This window comes from Haliaeetus albicilla, chromosome 12 (genome assembly GCF_947461875.1).
Source record: "Haliaeetus albicilla chromosome 12, bHalAlb1.1, whole genome shotgun sequence".
Classification (NCBI taxonomy): Eukaryota; Metazoa; Chordata; class Aves; order Accipitriformes; family Accipitridae; genus Haliaeetus; species Haliaeetus albicilla.
Genome location: NC_091494.1, coordinates 5,862,209 through 5,881,551, shown reverse-complemented (window position 1 = coordinate 5,881,551; position 19,343 = coordinate 5,862,209). Strand labels below are relative to the sequence as shown.

Genomic DNA, 19,343 nt, shown 5'->3' with positions numbered 1-19,343 from the left:
CAGCTTACCTTGGCACTGCTGCCAGAAGAAGCTGCTGCAGAACACAGCCTAACTTGGGCATCTCTGATGGGCAGCACCTAGCGCAGCCAGAGCCATGCCAGCACTCTTTGGGAAAGCAAGGAACCAAAATGCAGTCTTGTAGGTCTTCCGCTCACCTACACGTGGGAACATTTTTTCTTTCTTCAGCTGCATTTCTTCATTACATTATCCTGCAGTACACTGTGCTATCAAGTAATTAGAAACGCATACATAACAGTTTCTCAAAACACCAGAGCATTTATCTTTAGAAATGTAACAGTGAAAGAAAATTACACCATATAGACACCGTAAAAAGAAAAGGTTCACTATATTTAAAAAAAAAAGTTACATTCTTGACCAAGGAACAAACCAGTATGAATAATCACAATCCCATTTTGCAGCCATATAACTCTTTTTATCTTTTTCTCTCCCAAACATCTGAAGAATATGAACAGACGTCTGAATCCTTTACATGAGAAAAGCTTAACCTAGCATTGAGAGAAAATATGCAGCCAATAATCTGAAAAGACAGAGCGAGTTCAAACCTGAGTTAACGGTCCCTGATCTTGGATGGAGGTTGGCAGAGCTCACCTTCTCTCAGGACCAGCCCCATCCTTGGTTACTGCCAACCATACAGCCTGTGAGTGCTGCAGCTCAATTCTTTTAAGCAAAGGCTGGCTGAAGGAGCACAGCACCATTTTATTTAATCATGGTGGAATTTTGGTATCCACAGGAAAAAATCCTGGAACCGGAGTGTATTTTCATGATCAGTGACTACAGAGTGGTATAAAATGTCTGCACTTCTTTCCATTCCAGCCTGTGCCTTTGAAGTCATGGTAACAGCTTTTGGATTCGAATCCTCTGATGAGACTCCTTGATTTATTAGGTAAAACATCTGGAAAAAATGAAGACTTGTGGCAGCGTAAATCCTCCAGAAGGAGTGGAGAGAGGTTTCATCTGAACAGTACTCCTGTCAAAAAGCAAGGAAACCTGAGCCCTGGCGACTAGCTTAAGGTTGCTCCGAGGTTGAAAAGCTCCAGCTCAGAATGGGCCTGTTCACGTTTCACCCACTGGCCCAGAAACCAGCATGCAGACTTGGCGGAGGCTGTGAGCAGAGAGAGGAATGTACATCAGCTAACAGCCCTCGGTGCTGGGACCATGCCATAGCTAACTAAATGATTTTCATACGCTCTTGCAGCTTGAACATCGGTAGCAATTCTGCCCTTGACATTAATAAGGTAGCTCCTGTTATAAATCACTGCATACTGTGGGAGCAGTATGAAATGTAAAATACCTGCCTCTCTCCCTCAAAGAGAAAGGCAACAGCGAAATACAGATGGGCCAGAAATACATAGCTCAGGTCACCTATGCTGCATTGCTGTGATGAAGAGGGGTGTCAGGGTGACTTTCCCGTTCCCCAATTAGAACAGCCTATGTGAGTAAAGGAATGTTGGCTTCAGCAGGAGAAGAAAATTACCAGCCTTGGAGAGCACTGATTTAAAAGGAATAAAACCTGTACAGGTAACAAAGAAGGAGACCGGCATTTTATGAAGCGTATTTCTTCATTTATTTGGAATAAGCCCTGAAGTAAGGCAAAAAAGAGAGAGAAGAAAGGGAACAGCAGGAACAGCTTGCTGTGCTTTGGCATTACTGCTAATGGCTTCTTCTATGAAATGTGTGTGCAGGGGCACATGTGTGTGAGCATGTGCATCTGTGCATATCTGTATAAGATATTTGTTAGATGAGGGCAAAGCTAGAAATCATGGAGGTACTTGACTCAGAATTATTTACTCTCTGCCTCCTCCATACAACAACCCATGTTCCAAATTTCAGAGCTCACGCTCTGGGGAAAATCCCCAGAGAGCCATCTTTTGACAGTTATTTTCCCATCTAAATCCCCCTTCCAGCAATTTGAATAATACAGTTCAAACACTAGCCCGAGTGCCAATGTTCTTTTTGGAGGGGGTGTAGGACCAGTGGAGGAGGGGGAGTTTGGGGAGTATTTTTTTAATCAGATAAATTATTGCTGGGAAACCAGCCACTTTTCTCCATTCAATTTATACTCTATGGGGAATCCATCTAATACCCCTTCTCTTAGTGTGAAGCAGGACCAGCGAGATGCTGTATCAAACCAGGGAGGAACACAAAAGATGGGATGGAGTGCAGGGAACGAACAAACAACGGGAGGAAGGGGCTATGCAAAAGCCATTGGATAAGAAGAAAAGCCAGAGAGACATGTATGCACCTCCTCAGACAAGGGAGGAAAGAAGAAAATGTTTTTGCTCGTTTCTCTGCTGGCAAATTGGAGCAGGCTCAAGCGTGTGCAGTGTGGGCTGGGAGTGGGATGAGATGGCTCTGAGCTTCAGGGCTGACGTAAGGAGCTTTTCACCTGCAGGGAGATGGCACGGCTCCAGGCAGGTCTGTAGCTGCGCGGTTTGGAGGTTCCTATCAGGCACTGCTTGAGTTTGCAAAATGAGTTTAGTGATTTCACACCGGTTCCCAGTGGAACTGGGAACGTGCCAGTTCACCTCACCATTGTAATTGGAACTGGTTATGCTTTGCTGGCCGGCTGAGAGAAGCCAAGGACTGGGAACAGAGACAGCTCCCAGCACATTGGGTTTCAGACATCCTTGCAGGGCAGCATGTCTGGGAAGCTTGCCTTGCTGTCTGGGCATACCTTTTATTCTTGTTTGTATTACTCGAACACCTAAGGCCCCAACCAAGACAAGGCTCCATTGTGCTGAGGCATTGTACGTACACGCAGCGAGAGACAGGCCGTGTCCTGAAGAGCTCTTAGTCTAACCAGGGAGACAATTAGAGGTGGGGAGTGGAAACAGGTGCACAGAGAAGGGAAACGATTTCCTCAAGCTGGCCGAGTGAGTCAGTGTCCAAACCAAAACCAGAACCCGGTGCCCGATACCAGGCCACAGCACTTGCTTCTCTTTCATGTGCTACCACCAATTTAGTCTGTAGGCTTCCCACTCCAGCACTTCTCAGCAGCTATAAATGCATATAGAGTTTTTAAAGAATTACAGGGTAATGGCACCTTAAAGGGTGTCATGGCACACTTTTCTGGGCTTTTATTCTTCTTTGTAATGAAGAATTAAAAGCTTTAGTGGGAGAGTTGGCAGTAAGCTCAGGAGACAAGGAGACTTCTGAGGAAGATTTCCCAGGTTCTGGGAGTGAGTACAGTACAAATAATGGTGGAAAATAAAGGAATTGACTCAGCAGGGGGCAAAGGGGAACAAGTGGAAGGGTAACTCTGCTCTGGAAAGCTGCAAAAAGAATATGACACACAAAGCAGAAAAGAGAAATAAGGCCACAAAAAAATTCAGACGTGTGTAGTCTGCATTTCAGATAGCTTTCTTTTGACAGCCTGACTGTCAAAAAACTACTGAGCACCCATTCTCAGGGAATCAGGCCTTACTCAGAGTCCAGTTATTTTTGGCCTAAAATAAACAAGAGATTCTTTTAATTCAGAGCTCATTTCCGTCTGCCATAACAGGCTATGGGCTTTTACCAGTCCCCCCTGATTTTCTGTCTCCAAATCTAAGCTGTGTGAAGGTGTTGTTCCTGATACTACAGCTTGCTTTCCCAGGCAAAATTAATGCTTAAAGCAACACTGATCTAAACACATAATTAAAATCCCCTCTAGCCCACCTACCAAATAAACTTATTTTCAGACTTCAATTAACCTCCAAGGTTATCACTTGGAATTACAGATCTCCCTAGAAATGCCAGAACTACTTGTGCCGGGATGAAGTTCTCCAAGTGTCAGGTTATGGGGATTGTCTTAACCTGTAGTGGTTCTTGTCCAGCTGAGGCATTCTCAGGAAAAAAATTAGTAACTTTTTGGCATTTTCTCCCTTTCTAAGAAATGGGGGAAGTGTTATCTCTCCCTCCCCATATTTTTTTCTTGTATTTTGAGTCCCCAGACATATGTACTTTATTAAAGCACTGCCCATTTCAGAGGCTTTATCCAGCACTGGATGAACTCTGGTGGTAGGTATATTCAAGCTGCTTTGTGCATTTAGTCGTCCCTAAATGTCTTTTGGGAATCTGTTCCAGATTCTAATTGTTTTACATTGAGACTCAAGGACTCAGTAATCTCTCTCCTCCCAATCCCCAAGAAAAAAAGAAACACCAACCTTTCAACCCTAGATCAAGCACAAACCTCTCTAAAACCCCAACCTGGAGCCATCTTTCATAGGTCTCTTTTCTCCGTGACTCTTGCACACCACAGGATCTGCAGTAGTCTTCCTGTCCAAGGAAAAAAAAACACAACATGAATCAGGAGCTCTTCTTGACAGGAACAAGGTGGAGAGGCTGCTCTTTCCCAGCAGGTACACATTAAATTGCTGTTTAAGCCTCTCCAACATTTCTGGAGACTCACTGGGCTGTGGGAGTTTTGGGCTGCTCCATTATTCCACGTTGGTTATCATCTTTCATTTCTTTTACACCTGCTACCATGTGGTTTATAGAAATCTCTCTGTACTCCATAAACTATCGAAGTGAGCCTCCTTATTCTGATTTCTTTCTTTTCCTGCCCCTCTTCATTCATTTCCTGGCTCTAAAGCTAAGCAACCAAATCCCCCTGGGTTCACTGTTAAGCAAAGGGTGGCTAGAAATGGCAGGAGAAAGGGTCCTGCCCAAGCATGAAAGAAAAGTAAGGAGGAATCCCCAGCCCTCTAATGGGGGAAGACACCTGCCTGCTTGCTTCACTCCTAGGCTCTATTACACAGAAGGTAAGGAAAGGACAAGAAAACACAGAATTTGTACAGTCAGGGATCTGTGTCCCTTCAGGAAACAGTACACATGCTGCTTCTTGGGGGCAGCTAGATGTACTCAGAGGTTTGTCAACACCCAGACCGAAGGCCCTGACAGGTTATGTCAGCACTAGGCTTTTCTTCCCATTTCCCTTGCGACTGTATCTTTGGTGCGCCTGCGGGAGCAGACAGGGTCGGACAGACAAACTGGCTACCCACACTTCACATATGAGGCTTATGCACCCTGGTTCTCTTCACCATCACTCCGCTAGTGGAACACGTTCAGCGACAAGCAGATCCCTGAGAAGCTGAAGTACCCCAGCCGGGTTATTAGGGAATTAGATCCCACAGATCATCTTCCCCCCTGCCCTTCCCCGCAACATTCCTGCTCACTTCCACGTCCTGTATATGCTTGGCTGGGCGAAGGGCAGCGCACGCTAGCTCGGAGCAGCATGTGTGCTGCCTGGCCAGCTGGCTGCTGCTGCTGCTTCTCCGAACGGATGCATGGCTGAGGTTTCTTCCACCAGTGGGGACTCTACTTTGGGTTTTTTTTTCCTCGGTCCAGCTGCAAACCTTCAGGTAACTTGTGGGAATTTTGTTATCAAAGAAGTTACAACTGATTGACTGACAGTTTCAGAAGTAATTCAAGGGGAGGGAAGAATAACAGAGAAACAGTAGGATACCTCTTTAGAAACCAAGACTAAAATGCTAGCACAAAAGGGCTGCTGGAAATCTTGTTTTCATCACCCACAAATTCTCTGATGCTGGAAAATGTACCCCCCTTTCCCATATTCTCCAATTCGCTACAAGTTCTAACATGAACAGCTTCTGCTGGGAATAGCTGACTGTGCCAGAATATGACAGTTGCTGTTCCTACACTGTCCTTCCCTCCCCAGATTATCACATTTCAGCCCAGAAAATGGAAGTTCCTCAGTGTTTACTAACCATTCTGCTCCTTTCCACTCCGCAAGGACCTCTGTGGGAGAGCCAGATCTCTGCTGTTTACGAGCCCATCTGCTTCTGTTGCTTTTCTTCACCTGAAGTTAGAACGCTCTGTTCAGGATATTGCTCGTGGCTGTGTTGGGAACTGCAAAGAGCAGATGAGGATTTCAGGTGGTAAGCAAGCAGCATGAAGAGAAGAATACAAATCTGTTCTCATCTAAAGAGCCCTAAAAATAATTTTTTAAAAAAAAGAAAAAGATGAAAGAGGAAATTCCAAAAAGCCAACGACGGTTTCAGCAGCACGACCATTCCAAGGAGAGTTTTTCCCACATATTTATGAGAATTTGAACATTTAGAACCAGAAGGGAAAAAGCACAAGTGCTCCAATGACTGTTTCCCTGAAATTAAACTGATCCCTCTGGTCTCTGCATTTTAAAGTCTCTATAGGTAGAGCTACAAGACTCCACTTTGCCCAAACCTGTACTGCTGCTGTGAGCTGTTCAGTCTACATTAGAGAGCTTGCCATGTAGTTTAACTCAAGGCCACATGTTTCCAGGAGTAAGGGAGGACCCTTGGGAGTCAGAAAGAGATTAGAAATGTCTGTCAGCCCCTAAAGCCTTCAGCAGGGTGCCCAGAGACTACCCTGAAAACCAGAGCCGCTGTCCTTCCAGCCTAAGCCTGCAAGCATTGCTGCAGGAGGGACCAGAGGGGGCTCTCCCGAGTCTTATGCATTTAAATACTCTCCATATCCCAGTATGCTGCTAGTCAGCTAAGCACACTGTGCGACATGCCTGGGCAGGCTGCTGCAGACATTCACAGGCTCTGCGAGAGGCAGCTGTGTGGACGGGAGGTAGACAGGCTGAGAAGCACACTGTGCTCGCACACACTGGCCAAGATGGAGTGAATACCTACGAGACCCGTGGCTCCATTGGGCCACAGCCGCTGTGCGTGGCTCAGCTGGTGGAAAGGGGCTGCACCGCTATGTCTGGGCACTGCCTCAGCCGACGGGGGTCAGCAGACTGTGACAACCACTCTCTGCTCCCAGCTGCAGGCTTCCAGTTCACGGCATTGGTGCCTGGTTTGGAAGAAAACAGAGATCGTTGCTGTTCCTGGGCCCTTCTGAGAGTTAGTGAAAATTAGAAGAGCCCAAAGAGAGAAGCTGAACTGCCCCCATCCAGAAAACATAGGTGGCCAAAGTATCTTTGCTCCAGCCCTTTCTGCATTTTACACCTAGAATTGTTAATTCAGGCCAAGAAGTAGCTAAAGAAAGGGAGCAGCAGCATTTGGAATGGTCTCTGTGCTGTGCTGTTAGCTTTTGGAGGGTCAGCCTGTCCACAGAGACACTTGCCATTCCGTGTGGCAGAGCAGATGTAGCATTTTACAGAACAAACATACACTGACAGTTCACACATTGTGTATGGACAAAGACTAAGAAGGAGCAGTAAGTACTGGAAGGTGGAGAAGATGCAACATCTCAGGGAGGAATAGCCCACTACAGGTTCCTTCCAACTGTCCCTCTGTGCCATCAGATCACAGTTTATCTGCTGCACCAGTTCACGGCCAGAAATTTGCCCAGTTTAGAGAGCAACATGATGTGCCAGTTGGCAGCTTCCTGGCCCTTGCCCTACCAGCTCAGCACAACTTGCCCAGATCACATCCCAAGTCTTGAGGCTATTGAGAAGAGAGGCTGCAAGCTCCCGGGAAGGGAGGAGCTTGCCAAAGCAGCCACTCTGCTCAGATGTGCAACCTGTGGAGAACATTTCCTTGCCTCTGCAACACCAACATTCCTCCCCAAAAGATGTGTGGGTTTGGACTACTTCTTTTTGAGGACTTCACAGTAATTGAGCCCAGGGCAGAGCGAGATCTGAAGACCTCAGACCTGCTCAACGGTACAAAATCAAATGCTGGTTCAGCTTCCCATGGCTTATACCCTGCACCTGAGAACCGCAAGTGCTTCATTCCCAAGCTCCAGCAGAGCTCAGCTCTTTGGTGGGCACTAAAGCAAACTGCTTGATTTACAAAGACACATTTAGAAAGCATATTGGTGCTAGCAAGGTGCTGGGATGTTCTGAAAACCTCATCTTTAGGGTGAGTGGAGAAAGACTGAAATTAGACTTTGCAAAAGGTTCCTGTTTCGTTCACTCCAAGGGAATCTTCTCTTTCAGCCTAAATGTTCTTCAGAATAGCTATGTGTAACACCCAGGCAGAAAACAGCGCGTTTAGCAATGCTGCAGCTCTCAGGGCCTGGACCAGGACCTCTGAAGCACACATGCTCTTCATTAATGCTAATCCAGGAGCAGAAATGATCCGAGAGCAAAACCTCCAAGAGGATTAAGTACACAGATACTGCCTCATCAAGCTGTGATGCAGGGAGGGATCCAACCTGAACTTCCTCCAAAACACGCATTCAGATCTGGTTGCTCTGGTTTGGACCCAACTCTGGCAAGATGGAAAGCGGTTCAGCGAGATGTTGAAAGAGAGGAGCAGAAAGAAAGGAAAACAGTCGACTCCCTCTTCCCCCTGCAAAAAAAGCAGCGTTTCACTTCTGGGGCTGCGAGTGTGCACAATAAACTTGTCTCCCTTCCCTCACTCCAGCTTACATTGTTCGCTTTCCTGCAAATTGTTTCCACATTCTGTATAAATAACCCCAGTGCCAGCGAGGGGGAGGGGAAGAGCGCAGGGGCACACGGAGAAGGGGTGGGAGGAAATCAAATGGCTTTGTTACTTTTGAAAAAGAAGGTGGAGGATGCCGAGAAGCCGTTTTGAGCTGGAGCCTTGGCAGACCGAGCAGAGAGTTGCCATCGAGCTTGCATTCAGACCTGGAGGAAGAAGAGTAAACAAGGGGGAGATTATATATAATTATAGACAATCATGTTGCCAGGGATAAACAGGAATCAAAAGCACGGAGGCACTGAAGTCTGGCACATCCCCAAGCACAGAACAGAAGCCAGCCAGTGAGAGGCAATGCGGCTGGAAAGCGCTTCCCTTTGGGCCTGTTTTCAGTTAGCTCAGGGGCTAGGGTTTTTTCCCTCTCTTTTTGGCTTGAGGCATTCACCCATAAAGAGAGGAGCCCATCCAATGGGAAACAGAAGCCAAACTGAAGTCAGCAGAATCCTTGTCTGCGACATTAATAGATTACTCTGTGAGAAACGTCAGAAACATTTGGAAGAGATACAGCCCGCTTAGGTCAGCAAAAACAACAACAGGAATTTCTGAACAAAAATGGTGTTAGAAACACTCCAGAAGCCGTGCCTGCATGTCCTGCAGGCAGATTCTCCTTGGCAGGATGCAAAGGGTGAGCTGCAGCTAAGGGTGGCACGTGGGTCCTGCTCACAGCTCCTGTGCATCCAAGGTTTGTGACAAAAAGGTGTTGGGGCCCCTCGGCCGCCTTACCTGCCCCCAGCGTGCGTGGCACTGAGCCCGTCTGGGAGAGCCGTCCGTTTGGCGTCGCCCTCTCTTCGATTTGCTGCAAATCAAAGGCGAAAGGATGAGCCGCCAGCCTATACCATGGGACACCCCTGTGCTTCCTCCCACCTGTCTCTGCATCTGCAGAGGGAATAAGCGGGAATCCGAGCATGATGGGACCCTCCCTCTGCCACCTGCCCACTCGGCAGTGGGTGCCAAGGGAGGCACGGGAGGTCTCGCCACACGGCGGGACAGCGATCCCCACCACCGCCTGCCCGCCTTTGCCGAGGAGCAGCAGGGGCAAGCAACGGGGTGCCTCGTTTGTTCTGCCTTGCTGCCAGAATTGCACCCCCCCGGCAGACCAGCCACAGCTTTGCTTTTGCAGATCCTGGGAGAGGGAAGAAAAAAGACTCTGTAGGCAGCAGCGGAGATGGCTCCGGCCATAGTCAAACGAGCAGGCTCTGATGCTACAAGTGCTGTAGCTGAGACCAGGGATGCTGAGCTGCCTCTGCGCAGCAATCCCTGAGTGCTTAATGGTGCCGGCAAAGGGGCAAGGAGGGGGAAATGATGAAGAAACAAAGCCAAGAAGCACAACTAAACCAAAGGCAGATGGCCCACAAGGGTTGTGTTGGTTTTTTTTAAAGGAGGACTTGAGGGGATTTAAAAATGAAAAAGAAAAGAAGCCTCGTTCGTCCTTCTTTTCCTTTCCTTGAAGGCTCTGGAGAGTTAGAGGGAAGGCGATATCATGACAAACAAAGGACGGCAACCTCAGACGGTGACAGAAGGAGGATTGTTTAGCAAGGCAGTGTAAAAAGCTCTCTCCCAGGCACTATTTTAAATCCAAATAGCTTACAGCCCGCTGAATTCTTAAGCCATTTTCCTGATCTCTCAGCTGTTCTTCATTGAGAATGCAAGCCGATATTTCAAAGCAAAAAAGCAGAGAGGAAAAATAAATATATGTAAGAAATAACCAAACCTGTGTTTAGAATCTGCGTAACAGCACAGGAAGCAGGGCATGCTCACAGGTTCTTCCACCTTCTCCCTTTCAGTACAGGTACTCTAAATGTCCTTTCTCCTAAGGGAAGAAAATGGATTTTTAAAGGGAAATGGCATTTACTCTATGAGAACGGTGTCACAGTTTGGTGAATGATATTCCCTGGCTGTCTGAGTATAGTATTTTGTGTATTTTCTGTGAATTCATCATTGTGGGTGTTTTTCCTCCAGGATTTCTTATACTGGCAAATCCTTCACCAGTGGTGGGTGCCTCTGTGTGTACATAGATGCATGTTTATAAGTGCAAGATCTCTCTACTGGCCCTGTGGAAACTGTTCCGGTATCACAGACAAGGTCAGTCTAAGCATAAAACAGGAGTCATGTTCATCTCAAAACTGCTGGAAATAATAGATCAGAAACAGCAGAGAGAATGGAATTGGAAAAAAGACAATAATGGGTTAAAAAAGGCCTCTGGGGTCCAAGTCTTATCTGCTATAAATTTACATTGACTCTGTGAGGTAATATTTAAGCAATCTACTCCCATGCCAAGTTACAGCAGCTACTTCCACATATCCCAGACGTTAGTGTACAGAACCAAGAATAAAAAGAAGATACCAGAACAATATCAAAAATAAGCTGACTGTGTCCTTTAAACACATGCCCATGTGCCATGCTGGACAGAAACACTGTCAGAACTTTAGTAATATGGTGAGAGAGTACAAGTGAGCCAGACTGACAGATCTGGACAGATTATATCCGCTTTACTTTCTCTTTCATTTATACGTGACTAAGAAGGGAAAAGGATACAGAGCGCTTGTGCCGATGTTCTGTCAAAAATGAAAGGAGGGTACTGGTCTCCTTCTGCAAGTGCAGATGAACATCAATCACAAAACCGTCATAAAGGCATAAAACACAGTCCCTCAGTGTTATTAGAAAGCAAGAATTAAAAGTTTATCAAGATGGAAAGAGCAGATCCTCAAGGGAGAATGGATTTCATAAGCAATCAGCAAAACCTTCTCCAGGCACCTCAGTGTGACTTGCAAGGCAGTGAGAAAATCAAAAGAGGTACTACCTAAAGAGAAACATACAGCGAGAGTTCCCAGCAGGCATCTTAGAAAAAGCCCTCAGTGGGATAAAGTGTCAATCCTTTCTTGCCTCTTCCTGCTTTCCTGAAAAAGAAGGGAAAAAAAGATGGGGGGGGGGGGGATGTATGATGTTTGTATTACTGCTTATTTTTGCCTTGCAAAACATATTTGTATGTGTTGGAGGAAAGGTTTCCCTCAGCTTGTCACAAAATCTCTGCAGTTAGGTATGTTAGTTGGCCATCTCATCTTAGGACAGGCTTAAGGCAGGAATATCAGACTGACACATCAGTACAGAGGTGCATCCCCAGAGCTCTCCAGGGACCCAGGGCTGGAACAGCAGCTGCTGAAGGTCGGCAGAGGCGAAACTCAACTGCATTTCACTTCTGGTAATCCCATTTTGGATACTGGAACTTGGCCATAGGGAATGAAAACATGACTAAAGCATTTCTTTATTCCAAGTCTGTCTGGCTGCCGAAGCAATGCTTTGGAGCGCTGGCCTGCAAGTCCCACTTCTGGCAAATCCAACAATTGAAGGGACACTGAGTAATGAGATTTTTCCCCCAGCTCTGCGCTGGTGTTGCTGGAAATTCTTGTATTCCCAGCCCTAGAGACCACTATCGTTTCCTAAAATGTCCAAGTGTGTAAGCAACTGCTCAGAGGCAGTTGAGAGAGAGGGAGGACTTCTCATAGGTCAGGGTTAAGACCACTGGCTAGAGGGAGACTTGGGGGAAGAACTGCACCCACCATCAACTCCACCCTTAATCACCAGGGACCTCTCTCAAAGTCGCCATCTCCCTGCTTAGATGCTCAGGGGGCAGATGTATAAAAATGTGCTTCCCCCTTTGCTGTTCCTCACACCTCTGATGTTGCTGTCATCCCTTATGCATCCACTTTTGAAATAAATATTTCCATTGCTTATGAAAGAACTCACGGCATTGACGGAGATGGATGAGAGCAGCCCTCCAGGCCAGAACTGCTGGGCACAGGCACCTTCCAATATGCTGTCTGTAATGAATGCAGCAGGGGGAATGCAACATTTTGTTTAATGAAAAAAAACCTGCTTCAAGCTTCTGAAGGGCTGTTATAAGCTGTGGCACATGAAACTCAAGACATAAGCCTCTTTATATTTCATAATAAACGTTACAGATTTTTTTCCTGCAGAGAAACTTCAATGAACACCTTGTTTTGTTTAAATCTTTTGTTGCAAATATTGATTATTCATTGAAAATCTAAACTGCAAAGATCTGACCAAATGATTTTACAAAAAGTTCAGATTTCTGCACCAAAGCAAACATTTCCAAAAAGTTACAACCATTTTGCTGTATAGCAATTATTAGCAGAAAATTAACTCTGATGGTAAGGTTTTAATTAGCCCATACAAATATGTATGCAAATGTACATCACTGCATTTCAGATGAAACTACTTGCCCCCTAAACCAAAAATGCATCTACAATAGAAGCTACAGAAAAGTAGCAAGCAAAAGTATTCTGATTTTAGCATATAATAAATGCAGATTAATTAAGTCAATTTATCTCGTCCTGTCACACCAGGTTTCCCAAACTGTCCAGAAAAAAGCCTCCCACAACAACACACTTCAAGAGCTGTGACATCCAAGCCATGTCTGCTGAAGAGGTGCCATTCCCTGAGTTTACTATTAAATTGCTTTCTCAGAGAGAAGATACACCAGTTAATCTGACTCAAATGTGTATTTTTATAACTGATGCAACATGAAGGTATAGTAATTTAAAACGTGTATTTGTACTTCTATAAAATATCAGATCACGTCCTGAATACTGGCTATACTGCATATCTGATTGGCTTTTATTCTCCACATTGGAGAGGGGCTGGGAGGGGAGGTGAAGCAGCCATCAGAAGGGGATTGAGGTGCACATGAGACAGAAGGAAGGCGAACAGAAAGAAGGAAGATCAATTAACGATCTGATCCCGGTGAGAAAACAAGTACAAATGTGGTCCCTAAAGTTGAGACCGTCGGATGCAGTGAGGAGCCTGATCGATAGATGTTAGCGATGGCGTGGGGAGGAATGCAGCGCTGTGTGGCAGGAGCCCAGCGCCGCGTTGCAGCGGACAGGGCAAAAGTCCCCAGATCACAATAAAGCAGCTTGAAGGTGACAGATTTCATTGTTGAAGGTGATAAAATTCCACATGGCGTGCTGCAAAACAAGGGCTGGAGCTCAGCCCACAGAAAGGGAGGCAGTGCCCCAGACAATGCGGTGGGAGGTTTCCCCTCCTCTCCTTGCCCTTGGAAATCAGCAGAGAAGCGCTCAAGTGCCTGAGGTGGGTGACAGGTTTCCCCTTGCCTGACACATGGCAGGCAGAGCTGCCGCTCGTGAACCGAATCTGTGGGGTGGAATTGCAACGGTGCTGCCGCAGAGCAGCATCTCCCATGGGTGGGCACCACAGCGCATGACACACAGCGGGAAAAAGTAAGGGCTGTCGCCTGTAGAGACAGTCCTGCAGCAGGCAGGATCCTGCAGGATGTGTGTCAGCGTGAGCAAATTGGTCACGGCACCTTCCTCTGTCCGTGCTTTGTTTAACTGGTCTCCCCCAATTTGCTAAGAAGATCTCTGATGAGGGTCACACCAGCACAGGCCCATCATGAACAAGGTGTCCCAAAAGCTTCGTGCTTTGTTTTCCAAAATAACCTCTGATGTTGTTACACAGGCAAAACACCCATCCAGCAAAAGTCTGACCTTCACTGCCTTTAACTCATGCCCACTTTGCTGCAAACGCTTTGTGGAAGGGTTCAGTAAGGACAGGTATCATCTCTTTTGGTCTAACAGAGGTTCAGCTTGGTCTGGATGCTGCCCCCAATCAGGCTGCTTGAAATGCAGGAAAGACTCAGCAGCAGAGATGTGAAAGCAACAGGAAAATCAAAGCCTGAGACTAAACTAGCAATTAGACCAGCCTTGGAATATATTTAAGTCAAATCAATCCATACAAGAATTTCAGTCACGGTGTGCTCATGCCCACACTTCTCCCCCCCCCCGCTTCCTTCCTCTCCCGCAACCCAGGGCTGAGATCCAGCATTACTGTCTGCTTCATCAGAATATGCAAGAAGTGTAGTGACAACACGTCTCCTAAGATGCTTTATCAGTTTTGCAAAGTCCCAGTTCATCCTCCTCTTGTGGATCTATTTACATATTGATGTATTTATTCGACTCTCTCCACCAGGCATGCCCCATGAGATTAAACTATTTTATTTACAAAGACATTGGGGTTGCAGCTTCTAACAATTAAGTCAGCCAAGATATAACTTTGCATGTGCTTTCAGATTGATGTGCGAACAGACAAACAGGCCTCGTCAGTGATTCAGGAGCAGCCGGGGGGGAGGACTGGTTAAACCCCATCTATATAAACCAGTCAATAGCTGCTGCAACTGGGAAAAATGAATTGGGGTGGTGGAAGGCACAAACATGCAGAAGGGAAAGATAATGAGCCAGCAGAAGGAGTGATGGATAAAACCTGGAGGAGAAACTTTGCCAACAGGGCTCACCTTAAAAGGTTGGTGCTTCACAGGAACTTGCAGGCTCTTGGGAGTTGCCCCTGCTCCATCTCACCCATCAAAGTCACCTATTAAAAAAGAGCAAAGCTGTTCCTCACTGAGTGGTGCACTTGGAGGAAAAGGAGGATGGGAGGAGAAGAAATACCTTGTGAGATCAAAGTCTGCAAAAGGTCATTTAAGAGAGGCAAACCGCAGCCCTGCCACTGACGTGATGCTCCAGGAAAGGTGCTAAGGCCCTTTCCAGAGAGCTTTTCCCTGGGCAGATCTCAGTGGAACATCTTTCATCCTTCTTCTCTCCGATAGCATCTGATCAGTCTGCAGCCATCAACACTCTCTTCTCCAGACCCTCTCCCTTCTCATTCACACTCAGTGGTATCTCTGAGGAGGAAACATCAAGATGACACTTGTACACTGATGTCATTTACAGTGTGCCAGGCTCCAGATGAGGGGGAACACATCATCACAGGGGAATGACATACTGGGTTCTGCTTAAAGCCACACAATTCCTGCCCTGGCCCCCTGCAGCCATCACACCTAAACCCTGGCGCTCACCCAACCCATCGGCAGTGCTGGATCACACTTAAAACAGCTTTAATCCAAGCGCACGGCTGCCTGCAGGGATCTGCAATAGACACCTACAGGTGTACAAATCTGTAGCATGTGTGCCTGTTGGTTTCTCTGCCTTCCACCAGATGAAGTATGTCCATCAAAGCATTTTAGGCTCCCTTAAAAACAAGAGCTGAAAAGTCACCTGTGTATTTAGACCAGTATAAATCTGGCACGCTATTGCCTCTTCCTGACAGCGATCCCATCCAGCGCCAGCATTCTTCTTAGCATCTCTGACATTTCAAAACTATATTTAGAGACCTGGATGGGAATTTAATTTTGAAGTTTTCTACCGAACACTGTTATATAAATATTCTGCACCAGCTGCCTATGGGTCTACTGGTGCGTAGCAAGCCTGTGCCATTGCCTTTAATTAAACGGGCAGAGGCAGACCAAGGAAAGAGCACTAAATAGTAGTCTAACCATCTTAAAAGTCGGTGCTTGTCTCCCTATTAATTCTCACCCTGATCTTTTGCATAGTGCTATCGCCAGGCTAATTAATCACAGGTGCAAGCTCAAGCATTAATTGCAACAATGAATCATTTTTTTCTGTCTGTGCCTGGCCATTTCTAGCCTATAGGAATGCAGCTACTCCCGTTACTTTTATAATTATTATAAATATAGAGCCAGCAACTTGCACTACATTTTGTAGGCATTAAAAAAGACATGGTATTTGGCCCGAAGCATTAACAATCTGGTGCATATTCAGGGGAGTGATGAATGCATCTCACTGACAGTCTGAAAATGCGTTTCCTGAATCATTTTAATTCAGGAAACTTTATGAAGGTGTTAGGTAAAGCACAGGTTTTAGGAATCCAGTGTCTGCAGCTCTCTCGGTCAACATGCTTCGGCAGGTCTTGGCCACTCATGGCTTGTCGGGACTTCCAAGGCATACGGCAGTCTCCAGTTCACGCTGCCCAGCCTGTCTCTTCCCTACTGGAAAAATTATACAAGATACAAGACAGGATGACTCTCAAGCACAGATGGTTGGGGGAAAAAAGCTCTGTAACCTCTGTGCCTCCAGGCTTAGACTCAGCTTGTGCGAGATCAATGGAAAGTCTCGATGTCTGGATGAAAAGAAGGGATGCTGTGAACCTTCGATGGTGAGGCACATGCTGGAGACTCCTGGTGCAGCTGGAGCTGTCAGGCAGACACTCTTGGGTCTGAGCCCAGGTGAAGAGGCCGTGGGCTCCAGGGGCTCAGAGGACAGACAGTCACTTTTCAAGACATGGGTCCTGCCTTGCCAGGGCAGGCAGAGGCGCAGGCAGGAGGCGGCACGGGGGAGTCGACGCCGCTGTAGCCTTTGCTGAAGGGAATTGGGAGCCATCCACCCCGGTGCTGGGTGAGCCAGTACCTCCTCCTGGCATGGGCACAGGGATGGAAACGTGTCTCAATGTACTGCACAAGGGGCAAGAAAAACTGCTGACAGTGCTGTTCTGAGAGATTAGATTATAAATGTATTAAATGACTAACGTCCATTATGCGTCCTTCCCAGACCAAACCACCTGCATGCACAATGCGTGGCTATGATGTGGGGTTGACAGGTTCAGGCAAATGGTTCAGGACTAATTTTCAGTGTCAGACTGGCAGAATGCACTCCAGGCAGAGGCTTTTGATGCTGGGGAAGACAAAGCTAAAGCTACGAAAACAGCGCTATTTAGGGAGAAAACAAAAGCTAAAATTTGAACAGCTATAAAAACACAATTTGTCATCCAAACTACAGTAAATATTCCCTTTTTTGCTAGCACAGAGGCTGTGGAGAAGAAGTGGCTGAAGGAGAGCTCAAGGTGAGCGCCCGTTATTTACTGCTGCTGATGAATAAGCAAATCCCCACGTTGTGTTTTCCTACAGGACAGCAAAAGCTCCGGACTGCTTAACAGTCTGGTTAGTTGTTATTTTTTCCCCTCCTGGGGTGCGTTTTACATGCTGTTCCAGTGAAACGCGGTACCACTATTAATTGTTCGCAAATACATAAAACACATGGTATTCTCCTTTGCCACCACTGCAGTCCCAGCAGATCAAATGGGGGAGAGCTGGTAAAGTCACCTACCAAGAGAGAGGTTGGGAGAATAATGCAAAAAAGATCCAAAAGGATTTGTGGGGGTTTTGTTGGTGTGGTTTTTTTTTTAAATATAATATACTTCTCTCTGCCTGTTTAAAAGCATAGGCTTGTTTGAACTTCCTAGGGAAGTCGGGAGCATTGAAGAGAAATTGGCAGGCTCCAATCTGGCTGCTTTTCCTTATTATGAGAAAATACACTCTCGTCTCCTTGTCTAAGGGTATGAATTCTTCATCTCATATTGTGTTTGCACAGAAGCGTGAAATGTATCCTGAACATTGGTCTTCGTCCACACTTCACAATGTGAGAACAACGAGGGCAGTGAGACATGCAATGAGAATGGGGACGCCACAAAAGTGGGGGAGCGGGTGGCCGCTTCTGTTCCAAGGCCTGGACTCTGGCGCTGCATTCACCATATCCATTGTATTTAAAAGGAAAACCCAAGGCATGTATTTCCTCCGAGATGCTTGGGGGCCCTGGTTTGTGAGCTGTCGTCCCTGTGGGAAGCTCCCGCCTCCCTTTCCGTAAATGTTCCCCCTGCTGCCGCTGAATCACCATATAATCTGGAGACCCGTGGGAAGGGAATTAAATGGTGGTTATCACGCTGCCATGTTCTGCTCACTTTATTTGTTTTAAATGACCATGAAAGCAAAGGGGGGAAAAAGAAAACACACAAGTGGAAACTTAATTGAGCTGCTGAAATGTCTTTAAAGGAGCATTATGGGCTGGATTATGATGCCTCAGCTCCCACTGGTGGCATTTGCTCACATGAGTGGGCATCTGATTAGGCAGTTCAGCCAGGACCCTTTCTCTAAATGATCCGTATCTCTCACTGCGAATTTGGAGCTGAGGACAACCAGAGATACCCAGCTCTGGGGACTTGACAGAGCATTTGAGAAGACTGCATGCTCCAAAAATGGCCAGGATGGGACCAGGCTGCAGGCACCCAGTATCGCTGAGGGCTACAAGGGTTTGTGTCCTTGTGTCCCAGCAGGGTTTGCTACTCCAGGGAGAACAGCCAAGACCAAGAGGGCAGCTGGCCCAGCTGAGCTCTGGCACAAGGAGGGAAAAGCTGTACCCCATCTGCCCTGGCTACCTTCTCCCCAAGAAGCTCCACTTCTGGGCAGGAGGAAGGGGGAACCCACTCTGCTCTCTTCATGGGCACCAAAGTGCAAAGGCCCCTCAGGCACTAGGTGACAAAAACAGTTGAAACCACAAAGTGGCCTTGGTTAGATGCTGTCTCAGGGTAGAGGTATGGGAAGAGCTCGTAGAGGGGCCGCAGAGCCTGAGGAGGATATGTGGGCAGAAGAGCACATAACAGAACTGGGCAGCAGCCTCTCTGGGAGAGGAGAGCAACTGGAGCGACAAGAGTGCCACAGGAACAGGAGGGAACTTCCCATGGAGGTGGTTAGCAAAAAAAGACCAAAATGTGGGGAGAAGACTCTAGCAGAGAAGAGGGAGGAACTGCCCTGACTGACTGGCTGGAGCTTTAATCTAGGAGATACGGAGCAATGAAAAACCAAGATGTGGAAAGCCAGGTACCACAATTCAGCACAAACCAAGCCACCCACACCTGAGGGAGAAGTCAGGGTGGGTCCGTGTGGGAAAAGGGGGCTCAAGAGATCCACTGTGGGAGCCCAGGGATCTGACAGGGAACCTGCTGGGCCTGCTGGAGCAACTGCTAATCTCCGAATAGAACAGAACTGGCCTCTGGCTTGTTACACCTGAATTTTATTATGAGACCAATATGCACGGAAGTAAATAAAAATGTGTTCCTCTCTATTCAATTTTCTGCTAGATCTTAAAATCCTCTAACCTGCAGGAAACTCTATCAAAAACCCTTCAGGAAGGATCCCTGCATTTTTATGCGTAAGTTCTGAGTCCTGTGCAAATCCAAACAAGGGCATATGGGAGCAGGGCGAGCTGACCTCCTCTGTCCTGCCAT

The 19,343-nt window shown here is 46.9% G+C and overlaps 2 long non-coding RNA genes across 2 annotated transcripts in view; one reads left to right on the top strand and one right to left on the bottom strand.

Annotated features, from left to right (window-relative positions):
• Positions 1 to 19,343, bottom strand: part of LOC138687981 (uncharacterized) — a 37,287-nt gene that overhangs the window by 16,306 nt on the left and 1,638 nt on the right. The window contains exons 2-11 of the long non-coding RNA XR_011327018.1: positions 14,879 to 15,111; positions 14,725 to 14,801; positions 12,141 to 12,214; positions 11,197 to 11,293; positions 10,108 to 10,206; positions 9,120 to 9,192; positions 8,452 to 8,545; positions 6,639 to 6,801; positions 5,730 to 5,871; positions 9 to 4,278 (exon numbers count right to left, since the gene is read on the bottom strand). This is a non-coding gene — a long non-coding RNA (uncharacterized lncRNA). The remainder of the gene's footprint in view (positions 1 to 8; positions 4,279 to 5,729; positions 5,872 to 6,638; positions 6,802 to 8,451; positions 8,546 to 9,119; positions 9,193 to 10,107; positions 10,207 to 11,196; positions 11,294 to 12,140; positions 12,215 to 14,724; positions 14,802 to 14,878; positions 15,112 to 19,343) is intronic.
• LOC138687982 (uncharacterized) lies at positions 10,376 to 12,901 on the top strand. The gene is made up of 2 exons (XR_011327019.1): positions 10,376 to 10,478; positions 12,761 to 12,901. It is a non-coding gene; the product is annotated as an uncharacterized lncRNA (long non-coding RNA).